Source organism: Tigriopus californicus, chromosome 6 (assembly GCF_007210705.1).
Source record: "Tigriopus californicus strain San Diego chromosome 6, Tcal_SD_v2.1, whole genome shotgun sequence".
Taxonomy (NCBI): Eukaryota; Metazoa; Arthropoda; class Copepoda; order Harpacticoida; family Harpacticidae; genus Tigriopus; species Tigriopus californicus.
In genome coordinates, this window is record NC_081445.1 from 13,247,085 (window position 1) to 13,258,278 (window position 11,194).

General features: G+C 43.7%; 1 long non-coding RNA gene across 1 annotated transcript; it reads right to left on the reverse strand.

Annotated features, from left to right (window-relative positions):
* Positions 1 to 1,221: 1,221 nt before the first annotated feature.
* LOC131881860 (uncharacterized) lies at positions 1,222 to 2,469 on the reverse strand. The gene is made up of 3 exons (XR_009373406.1): positions 2,344 to 2,469; positions 1,495 to 1,673; positions 1,222 to 1,424 (listed from the first exon to the last, which is right to left on the reverse strand). It is a non-coding gene; the product is annotated as an uncharacterized LOC131881860 (long non-coding RNA).
* Positions 2,470 to 11,194: the final 8,725 nt, after the last annotated feature.

The window sequence follows — 11,194 nt, forward strand, 5'->3', positions numbered from 1 at the left end:
TTGGACTCGAGTCCGGACTCACGTCAGGAGGAGCTCTAACCATCCGATGTAATGCTTTTCTCATGGCTGGGGAATGATATTTTCGTAATTAGTATTGGAAACACCCACTTTTGAAGACGTCTGGAAACGTTCTGAAGAGGAGCTTTGTGAATTATACATAATCTTCATTGCGACTCTTGGTCATGTCATGTCGTAAAAATAACCATAAAATAAAATAAAATGAATGATGGTCAATGCCATTTCTTTGACATTACTTTGATAATTATAATGGTGTCTGTATTTGAAAGGAAACTGAAGATGTACTGCGGTTAAAGGTGCACTTAAAACTGATCCAGCATGCTATAGGTGCTATATCTGGAGTAAACTTGATAACAGTAAGCTACACGTTGCTTTCTCACTATTTCCCGTATCTCAGATAAACTCCTACTTATAACAAAACCATAAAACTCACAAACTCGAGGTTCAAGCTCATTGAATGTGACATGAAGTAAGAAAGTACAGACATAACTTGTGTAAGTATTGAGCACTGTCAACTGTCTTGACTTGCTGAGAAATCATTCCCAAGCATCGGTTAGAAACCCGTGGAATAAAAAAAGTATTGTTTTAACCAGCCTGGATTTTCCAGGGCTTGATGGTGCTCTCAAAACGCACGTTCAGCCTCTACAGTCACTACAATAGACCCTAAATTCTGGATTGCTTATTTGCTTATTAATTCTTTTGAAAACGTAGAGTATCAGATACCTTTTGTAACTTCTCTGACACTGCAGAGTCCCGACCTTTCTAACCTCTCCCAATACGAGAGTTCTCTCATATCCTCAATGTTTCTGGTAGAACATCTTTGGACCTCCTCGAGCTTTTGCAATCCTAATGAACTAATTGGAGCCCAAATGGCTGAGACATATTAAAAATGAAGCTGGACAATAGCCTTGTACAGATTTAGCATCGTGATACTATCTCTGGACTTAAACGTGCGATATGCCCAACCACAGACTTGAAAAGCTTTACCAAATTTCAATTGGATATGTTCATCGCACATTCCATTATCTTGGAGGACTACTCCTAAAAACCTTCATGGATGAGACCTGCTAAATGCCCTTACCTTCATCATCTCATGGTGGATTGTCTCGCGGACTCGACCCAAAGGTCATTGAGCAGAATTTTTTTCCATTCAGTACCATTTTTGATTGTGAAAATAAAAGAAAGTGAACAAATTGGTCCCAATTTGAAATGCTACAGAACTGTTTTATTCTCGATGTTGATTGGTCCACTTTTAAACATTGAACATTCTCACTTGTTCTCGGTCTGCCACTGGAATCAGTTCCAATGGTGTACACGTGGACTTGTCCATTCCCGGTAATTTGTAGCAATACGCATACTCACACGTACAGCAACGTCCTTGGAAGAAGCCACATCGCTCACCCGTCCTAGAAACATAGAATCATCGAATTTCTATCAATCCACAATGTTTTGTGACCATTTCTCTTTTAGTCTTACGGTTTGCATTCACGGGGTTGACAACGATTGGGGCCATTTTTCCACTCGTTGCAGATCAATGGGGCCGCGCACTGGAAAGAAGCAGTGCATTCGTCGCCCTGCTTGAGCGAACCATCTGCTTGGGATTGGCACAGAACCACCACAGTGGCGACAACGCTCAAAAGCAATACAATTTTCATCTGCAGAATAAAAGCAAATTAGTAAGTCTGGAAACTAAGGACTCGTCAACTGTTGGTGTGTAATTGATTGACTTATATTCGGCACTGATGCCACAAAACAGCTCAACAAACCAGTAACGTGAATCCTGAGATTATTGGACAAGTATGTTGGCTAGTACAAAAAATATTGGTCGGACGTGTCTCAGGTTTGGGAGGCGTTACGAAAGTTTCCAAAAAGAAGGAATTGATCAACAAAATGCCATTTTAACTGTCAAATGAAGTATTCTACGACGACAGCCTACAATGGGTTACTTTGATTTTCTTGACGCTCTTGGGTTTTAATCTTATCCTTTAGTAGACTTTTAGTCAAATTTTGACAAGTTGTCCAGAAATATCCAGACCCGTCCTACTAATTTGACTATGGAGTAAAATCTAGAACTGATGGAGATTGAATTCTGAGTGGCGGTAAGGAAGTTCAAAAGGCAGTTAAAAATGGGTGCAAATTGGCAAAAACCAATGACCAACCTTTGGTAATGCAAAAGTCCCATTGAAAGAGCAAACGTTTCCTTCTCAAAAAGCATCCAAGCTCTTGAGGTTTTCACCACTAGAAATGAAATCTTTACATCTCTCTATACTTTTTGATGCTTTCTGGACGGCCAAGGTTTGGCCCCTGTGTCACCAACTCACTAACCTTTAGCGATGTGCAATTCGATACTCGAAATGATGCCTTTACTCTGAAACAACGACCTTTTATGCAACTATATCAACTCATACTTTTGTTCAGCACAAAAAAGGTTTTCAGATGACAAATAGGAAGGATTCTATTCAAAAGAACCATTGAAGAGACTAATTGAAAACGGCATTGGCTTGCTTGAGTGGCTTTTTCCTGAAAGAAAAAATAACCAATAGCCAAAACATCAAAGCCTCGTTCTATTGGCCTTTCAATTTGCATCAACAATGAACAATACAAACTCAAGCTACGCTGTAGCCCACACTTGGCGCAATATGCGCTTCGGTCCCAATTTTTTTGGCTTGCTTTTTCATGGACTATTTGAACCGCCACAGGGAATGCAATCCTTCATAATATGAAAGGTTATAATTCGTCAATTCATTACCTTTCTGTAAGGATGGAAGTGGACGAAGTGGCAATGCGGGGAAAGAATGGGACCAATCCAGTAGGTGAGAGAGCAGAATGGCAAGTGTTTATTTGCTAATCAGCTGAATGAAAAAAGGCTGTAATAGCAGAGTCGACATTGAACATGAAATACAGATATATTGAGGGATGATCCAAGAATACGGCGGAAAGAAGGGTCCTAATTGGTGGAAGCAATATAAACAAAGGCAATCACTTCTGTAAATAAATCTCAGTTTTGTCACATCCATCACGTGGGCTTTTCGTCGTTATTTTTGAGGAAGCCCTCGTAGACGACTACTTCGCCGTGGGGGGGGGGCAGGGGAATCCAATGGATCCGGGTTGTGATCCATGCAACCCAGGATGGTAGAGACCAGATCCTGAACAACGAAACAGTCACCAATGGCCAGAGGGGTAGGGCAACACCGCCGGCACTAACAGCCTGTTGTTTGGCCGTTGCCAAGCGGGCTTGATGAAACAATGCCTGACAGAGTTTCTCAATGTGACAATCCCTAACGTCCGGCAAAAGCGCCCGTAGATGGTGCACGAAAAAGCCATAGGACGGGCTAAAACCGTTTGCTTGAGGAGTAATACGCCACAACAGGAGGGTGATTCAGAAGTCTTTAGAGTTGTACTTGCCGTCTACCTTGGACAGCAAAGTCTTCATGGCTTTGACTCCTGTCCTTGCAGAGCCGTTTGACTGAGGATGGTACGGGAGGACGTTTCGTGTTTGATCCCAATTTTTTTGCAGAATTCAAGGTAGGAGCCACGAAACTGGGGTCCATTGTCCGACTTGATCACTTCCAGCAATCCCACATCAGTGAACTAACCCAATAAAACATCCACAATTGTGTTGGTTAAGGTGGCATTCAACTTGGCGACGAACAGAAATCTTGAGTAGCCATGAAGATAAAAAATGTCAGTCCCTCCAAGTCAAACAAATACACAGAGATATGTTGCATGGGGAAACTGGCGACTGTGGCCGCCATGAGAAGAGGCTTCACGGGCAGAGAAGAGTGGTGCAACTACCAAATTTGCAAGAAGAAAATTCAATTTGCGGGGCATTCCCGGCCAAAAGTGTAGCTGCCCAGCGAGGATCAAAGTCTTAGTCAGGCTGGAGTGTGATATATGGAGACGTTTGATGATCTTTGCACGAGCTTGCCGCGGGATGACAACAATAATTCCCGCAAAGATGAGGTGCCCTTCGCCACGAAACTAATGAAAGTGGCCACAAAATGTGGCAAGAGCCGCTGGCAACCGGTCATCACCCTGTGACACGTACCCATGGAGCTGCAGGTAGTCACCATCAATCATTTCTATCATGTCGTCAATGAGGGAGTCTTCCAAATTGACGGCTCGGATGGGGACCTTGCAGGACAGATCGGCAGGAAAGAATGGCCCGCGAGAGAGTGCGTCAGCAACCATGTGCTTCTTTCCCTCGGCCCAGTCAACATCAAAGCTATAGATGGCCAGGTGCTCTCGAATCTGTTGAAGGCGGTCATTGTCCAACGCAAAGGAAGGCTTCTTAAAAACTCTTAAGAGAGGCCCATGTTCAATGACAACCAGAAAACTTGAAATCCCCGCACAGACAGCAATTGCACTTTTGCCCACAGAATCGTGTTTGCCTCCAATTGCACGGTCGCGTAATATGTTGAGTGGGCGTGAGGGAACACGACCCCCATTGGACCAAGTGAGTGTGCCCCAGAGGGTTGGTTTGCACAGGAGCGTAACCAAAGCAGTGATCTCGAGAGGCGTCAGTGAGAAGTTTGGTTGGAAGCATGGTATCAAAAGGCTGCACGATAGCCTCGGAGCAGAGGATGTCCTTTACCCCCTCGAACTCTCGCACGTAGTCTTTCAACCATTCCATGGGCGTGACAAGATAGCGCCGCCTTCCGTCCGGCAACAGAAATGTGGTCAACTTTGAGCGCTCAAGATCCAATGGAGAACGTCTACAAACTCGAGCCTTCACCTTGGCCAGAAGGCGGCCCATGTACTTTGCATTGGTTGGTGAGTGTAATCACCAAGAGTAGGCATACACTGTTCAATTCTAGAGTCACAGTGAGCATCCGAAGCCCACTCTCCATTCACTCCAATACATTCCTGAACATCCATAGTGTCAAGGGTCATCTCTTCCCCGATGTTAATGGGGACGTAATCAGGAGCGAGGACTGACTCAAGTTCTGGAAGACACAGCAATTCTGGAGTGATTCGTGGAAAGCTCTGCGGTAAGATGCCAATGAGTGGAGGAGCCGTGAAATCTGCCGAACAAATGGCTCTGATCTCGACCTTGGGCCCCATGAGGCCACTGGGCTCTTGGACCCGGAGAGAGAAGGTAATATAGCCGTTGTTTGTGAGTCGTGATCCATTAGCCATAATCAGTCCAGTTTGATTCTTCTCCTGGAGATGATGAAAACCGTCTAGAAGAAAGGAGAGAGGAAATACTGATAAGACAGCCCCAGAATCTGGCACCACGCAAACCGTCAATGTCTCGAGCTCAAGGAAGCAAAGTACGCCCGTCCTTAGCGTCCTCTGAAGGCCCGGGATTATTGCGCAAATTTGTGCCTCATCTTTGCTGACCTCTGCAGTCAGCAACTGGACCCCTTTGATTGCCCCTGCTTTGGCGCTGGTTCTGTAGTTTCCTGGAGCTCGACCCCTGCCAGCCACGTCCTCAGCCGCGACCAATGGCGTGTCCTTGACTGTGGTTTGGCATAGCCCGGCAATATCTCGCAAAATGGCCCGCTCTCTTGCAGTTATTGCAAATGATAGCCCAACAGTCTGATGGTGAGTGCTGTTCGCGCCCACAACTTCGGAAACTTCATTGCACCTACCGCATTTAGCGTTGCATACGACTAAAAATCCATTTCCTCTATGACAGCAAGTGTTGCAGCCGGAGTCGATGTCGCCTGCAAGGAATGAGCAATCTCAAAAACTGTGGCTGCATCCAGCAAATCTTGCAGCAAAGGATTCCTGACTTTCAGTAAGCCGTGTTGTAACAACGGCCTTGCCAAGGCCATGCCGAGGAGGCAAAATATCAACCAATCATCTTTCATCGTATTCTCGATTTCAATCTCCAAACCATGCATCTTCAGGGCATTGTAGGCTTCTCAAAAAGTTTGTCCATGTGATATCAACACCTTGAACCATGACCATCTGCGTTGAAAGATCGGATACACCTCAAAAACCGGGCTTTCAATATCTCATAGCATTCGTGCATTGTGGACGTGGATGTAGTACCAGCGGCGACGAGACTGGCAAGTCGCACAATGTCGAGTCGCACAAGAAGTTATGAGTGTTGCTCCGGTAACGAAAGAGTGCCCATATTGGTAGACAAATGATAATATCCATATTGGCAGTCTCCAGCACGGATTTGACGTCCCGAAGAACTGCTTTTCGACATACCGCGAGGTTTTTTTTGATGGTCAATACTGAGGGAGGCGCCATGGTGGCTGTTCCATCTTGATTCAAGAGCGGGATGGGCAGGATTTTAAAGGATTTAGGAACACTTTCTGAACACGTGGCATTTCTCTTAGACTCAAAAACACTGTGTTGTTGTTTTCACAGTGTTACCATATCAGGGATGCAACAGTGGCCTCTACGTCGCAGTACAGACCGAAGTGTCTACCGAGGGAGATGACGATCTCGACGTCCCAGTGACAGTGAAAGGCTCCGTCCAAGAAAGGAACCAAAAAGTAACCCAGAATAGTGCAGTGTGGTGAGTATCTATCAGACGTCAAATCCGGAAGCTAGAGGCTCTGTAAACCCACTGGACGTAGTCTGTCAACGGGACGACGACTGCACCATGTAAGAATGGAAATGGACGAAGCTGAAATGCGGGGAAAGAATGGGAACGATCCAGTAGGTGAGGGAGCAGAATGACAAGTATCTATTTGTTAGTCAGCTGAATGGAAAAAAGGTTGGAATAACAGAATCGACATCTAACATGATATACACCTATATGAAGGGATGATCGAAGAACACTATACGTTCAATTTTTATGTTATATTTGGTCTACCAACGAATTAGAGTTGGCAGACCGAGCTAGTCCTTGAAGATGCCGTCCGCGTTAGCTCAGTCGTCATTGGATGACCCTTCGAGTTCACCTCTTGGGACGTTCCCAAAAAGATGGCGAAATGTTTGGTGACTATTTCATCGGTTGGGATTCAAACGGCTGCTTCAAATGACAACGACTAAATACCATCAGAGACCTTATCATTGGTGAGAAATCCACAAATGACATCAAAAAGCTTCATCCATATCGTATTGCTGATCATTTATGGTCAAAACCATGTAAGACCACTATTTAAATGAGTGAAACAGGCAAAGTTGGAATTTCTCTGAATTGTTTGTAAAATGTGACAAACAACACCTTCTATTTTTGTGAATTAACTTGAATGAAGCTTTACTTACTTCACAAATTTAGAATAATGTCATAGCTTATTAAAAATCATTGACCATTGCTACATGAGCAAACATAACGTAAGACCTTTGCCTTAGAAACGAGGTGAACAAAGCCTTTTTCATAAGTCCACAGGGCTTCATTGTATGGCTGTCGTGTATGTACACATGTATGAACTGAGCCATCTTCAGCTTTAAAGAAATCAACTGTCTATAATCATGGAACAAGTTATTGACCCCTCGGTTCCTTTTAGCCTGTGGCTGGTTTGACTTGGTCTTGTTATATTGAAAGTAACAGAGGTGGGGCTTTATGAAACATGTCAAGGTGTGCATCAAAACCATCCATCCAACGTGATGACACGTTTTTGTAATCATGCAACTAAAGTACCAAACTCTAGTACTCTGAAAGTCCGTTTGCAGCGGTTGGCCCTTGGCGCACTCTTTCAAGGGATATTCGTCATCAAGTGACGTTAGTCAATCCGTTCAAAAATTCATTCACGACTACGGCATTCCACTTAAAATCAGAACGGATGGTGGAAAGCAATTCAATTGCATTGAATTCAGGGATTTTGCTCGTCTCTATTCATTTCATTAATTCTTTCTTCGGCTCTTTATCCTCAATCTAGTGATCCAGAAAATTTCCGCCTCAATCCATTGCAGACCCTTTTTTTAGCACATGAGGATCTCCCATGATATGTTCAAGAGGAACCCAACCATGGTGTCAGAAAAGCGTTTGTCAAAATATATCTGGGCTGTAGGTATCTCCGAACAATCTCAAGATGTAGCTTGAAAAAAAATAGAACTATTGTATTTGCGCCCTTCCTTTTCTTGGTATTTTCCTTCGAAATTATACTCGCTTATAACAAGTCTGAGACATTTCTAGCCGAATCATGGTATTCGGCGACGTTTCAAATATGCCCAATAAATCAAAGCTATTGGGAAAAATAGCTACATTGAAACACTAAATAAAACTATTCCCGAGGCAACATAAGGAATATCTGCAAGTCAGGTGATTGTTATATGAGTGATAAAGCGAGACAAAATGATGCAACAAATGGTCTGACCTGCTTTATGAACTCGCGAAATTTGTTTTATGTCGAGAAATAAAGCATACTCCTCGTTTTGGAAAACTGTGTCATTGCCTCTGGAATAGCCATTTTTTAAATCTTCTTGGCTCAAACACTGGTGCAGACACGAGGGCTAGGTTCAACACCTTCCCCAAAGTGGGTCCCTCAGGGTCTCCATTGCCAGGGAGAAGAGCCCTTCTTGGTCAATGATTTGTACGTATAAGAGTAAGTTACCCGAACTTGAAGGCACCGGATCAAAACTTTAGCAATGGCAGGAACAGCTTTTCCTGAAATCCAAGTTTTGTTGAAACTTCTACACATTCGTGATCCGAAATCAAATGCATATATCCACTTGGTAATAACTTAAATCAAAAAAACTCGGTTGAAAACGGAAGTATCTTGAGGCCTGACTTTCCCCTGAAGAAAACGTAGGTAGCAACAAATTCGGTCCATTTTCGACCGCAATTCAACCCTTTAATTTACATCGATACAACTCATGCAGGTATGTATAGAATTACGAGTGTAATTGTGGCTAGCTTCAAACTTGCCTTGTGTTAGTGACGAAGACATTCTTGAGTCGAAAATGAGTGGGAATATGTGGGAAAGTACATGGCTACGACAAGAGATCAATCCAACAGTCACAATGTCATAAACCAACATGTAGATCTCGACCGGATTGCTCCGCTATATTGGCAGAACTTGCCTGCTACCTCCCAATCCTCGCCATCTGTTGGACAATTGCGCTCAACCATCACCCATCGCCAGGGATGAGAAATTATCAAAAGCCATTTTCTACCCCATGGCAGAAATTGGTCCAAAATGAGTGGCAAAAAATGGCAGAAAATGGCCAAAAATGGCAGAAAATAGAATTCTTTGTGTTATTCTAAATCATCTTTTTCCAGTATTTACGATAATTTTCGTTAATTTCTAAGCCTTCCTGTATGTAGTTTTGACACGTTGGAATGGTTTTTTTGCATCGAATGCGAGGTACAACCACTAAACGTCACTGGAGTGTGATCGAGTTTGAATTTTGCCACCGCAATCGATTTGAGTCAGGGATGCCATTGGACTTAAACTTTTTGAAGTCAAAATGACGACAATTGCGTTTAAAAAGGAGATTGTGTAGCCAAGCGGTCTAAGAGGCAGCGTGAACAAGGCAAGAATCCTCTCCCCAGGTGTCGTGGGTTCAAATCCCGGCGCCGGAAGTAACCCTTTAAAGGGAGGAGACGTGGTGTAGTGGTTAGCGCAGTTTCCTAGCATGAGAGAGGTCCCCGGTTCGACTCTCCTCCCCGACCCTTCTCAAGGAAACTTTTCGACGCTAATCACACCCACAGACGGAGAACCAAACTGATACCGGACTTGAAACTGCCTATCGGAATTTGGACTTGGATGATGCGATGGCTGGCTTCGCTGACCGGGCAAGGTGCACCCTCCGACCCTAGCACCCCCAACCAAAAAAAAAAGCTATATCGTATTCAATGACCATTTTGATTACTATGAAAAAAGTGTAAGTGTTGTGGATACACCTTGGATACTGCAAGTGGTCTATGGATACTGTTATCAATTCAATCAACCATCAAACAGTATAAATATCAATATTTGAGGAAAATTTTGCATTTCAGCCAATGCTTTATCAATATGCTTTGTAGCAAAGGACGCATGAAAAACTTTTCAATACAATCTGATCCTTCTTGTCTTTGACATATTTTAAAATCGAGATCGGCCATTCTAACCACCGGGGGCCATTTTTGACTACCTTCCAACAATTTCTGCCATTTTTTGCCACTTTCTGCCATTTTCAGCAACTTGTGGCAGAAAGTGGCAGAAATTCGATCAATCTCGACTTTTTCCATCACTTCCCATCGCTCAATATCAGAATCAATGCTCAGAAGGGAAATAGGAGGAGACATGGTGTGGTGGTTGGCGCAGTTTCCTAATATGAGAGAGGTCCCCTGTGCGAATATGCTCCGAAACCTTTCTCAAGGTAATTTTTAGACGCTAGCTACACCCACAGACGGAGAACAAAAACTGATACCGGACTTGAAATTGCCTATCGGAATTTGGACATGAATGATGTGATGGCTGGCTTCGCTGGCCGGGCGAGGTGCCCCCTCCGACCCTTGCACCCCCTCCGACCCATGTAGTTTCTTCATTTAGTAGAACAAACGGCCAATGTTCATCTTTGTACTTGAACTTAACCAGACCGACCTTTTTGGCCGGTATCACTCTAGAAAATGATGATCGGACAGATTTCAAGGCGTCACATGGACGTACTGGATCAGATCAGGGTCATTGAAAAAAAGCAATTCCAGAACGTTATTCTCCCTTTTGGCAACACATATACATATACATTATACATGCAGTTTTATAATTTTACAATCTGACATGACTGAGAGTCTCAAAAAAAGATTGGTCCATGTGTCCCGCAGCTTGGTTTATTTTTAGAGTGATTTTCGTTGTTGGGTTGGTTGCCGAGCTTGACAAATCTTGCCCCAATCAATCATGATATTGATGTCATTATTGATCCCAGGCCAATGGTATAACTATTGGGCGGCTTTCCTAGCCTTCACTATACCAGTGTGTGGCATGTTGTGGAAGCAGAGAATTCCCGTTCGACAACTCTTGGGAAGTAGCATCCTTTTGTTGTCCAAGACGAGAAGTGATGACTTCTCAAGTAATGAAAGATCATCCCACACGTTGGCATGAGGACGTCCTAGGTGTGTTGGAGATAACTCCTCGATATATACTAGGGATCGTATCTATTCAATGAGCAAATATGAGGAACGAGAGAGCATGATGAATATGAATGGCATAAGCCGTGATAACCTAAACAAGGAGTAACACTAAATTGTTTTACACTACAAAGGTTTAGGCTTGTCTTTGGTTAGTGACTAAGACATTCTTGAGCTCGAAAATGAGCGGAAATATGTGGGAAGGTGCAACAGTAC